Here is a 1187-nt window from a genome sequence, read left to right on the forward strand (position 1 = left end):
AAAAAAAAAAAAAAAAAAACCAAAAAACCAGAGCCCCTTAAAGGGGATGTTCCCTGAAAGGGGCCTAGGGTCTGAGGCCAGGTGTGGGTTGAAAGTTGTTTCTAAGGGTGACCTGTTCCCGGACTGGTGTCCTTACTACAGGTACCGAAGAGGCTTTGTACCTACCAAGTGCAACGATCTTGGAGCATGGGGAATGAAGGCGTGAACACAAGCCACCCTTGGTCATGGCTCTCCCGGTCACCCTCAAGGCAGTGTCATAGAGCTGACCAGAGACAAGCTACAACTAGATTTCATCTCGTCTGGTTTCTGGGCACGGAGGATGCACAGAACCATGAAGACCACAGGAAGTTTCTTTGGTTTGGTTTGGTTTGGTTTGAGACAGGGTCTCTCTTATAGCCTTGTCTGTCCTGGAGCTCCCTGTGTAGACCAGGTTGGCCAAGAACTCACAGATAACTGTGTTTCTGCCTTCTTAAGTGCTGGGATTAAAGGTGTGAACCATTAAAGGCGTGCCCAAAGACTTTGTCTTTCAGAGCACACACTAATGCAAGCACTACGAAGGACTTCAGTGTATACTCGTTATTCATGCGAACTTTGCTCTGTGGCTTGCCATGCTCGGTGCTCTCAAACATTACCAGACTACATTTCTATGAATTGGATCCTGTCCTCATGTGCAGTTGCCAGGCGAGAGCTTGAGGTGACCTGAAAACCTAAGGTGGTGGGCTGTGGGCAGGCCTGAGGTCCCTGGTCATCTCTGGCTCTTCACTCCACTTGAAACTGACATTGGACATGAGTCTCATCCAGACCTGGATCCTCACAGCCCAAAGCCCAGTGAAATTCCCAGGCCGCCTTGGTAGTGAATGGGCAGGATGCTGTGGGCAGATGTGCCAGCTTTATCAGGTTTATGCAGATGTTGTGCAAAGGTCTAGCCTCTGTCCACTTTCTGGCAGCCAGAGTAGTGACTCAGACCTGCTGTCCCTGCCACAGAGCAAGGAGGAAGTCCACTTGCTTTGCTGGGTTGGGCACAAAGATCAGCCTGATGTACTTGGACCTAAGGTCTAAGGCATAGCTGAAGCCTCTAATGAGGTCACCTGCCTGTCCTCCCACCACCCGAGCCACAGCCCATGATTAGTCTCTTCTTCCCAGAGCAGAATCACAGCGGTGGCCAGAGAATCAGGCAACCATAGTTG

Source organism: Mus pahari, chromosome 16 (genome assembly GCF_900095145.1).
Source record: "Mus pahari chromosome 16, PAHARI_EIJ_v1.1, whole genome shotgun sequence".
Classification (NCBI taxonomy): domain Eukaryota; kingdom Metazoa; phylum Chordata; class Mammalia; order Rodentia; family Muridae; genus Mus; species Mus pahari.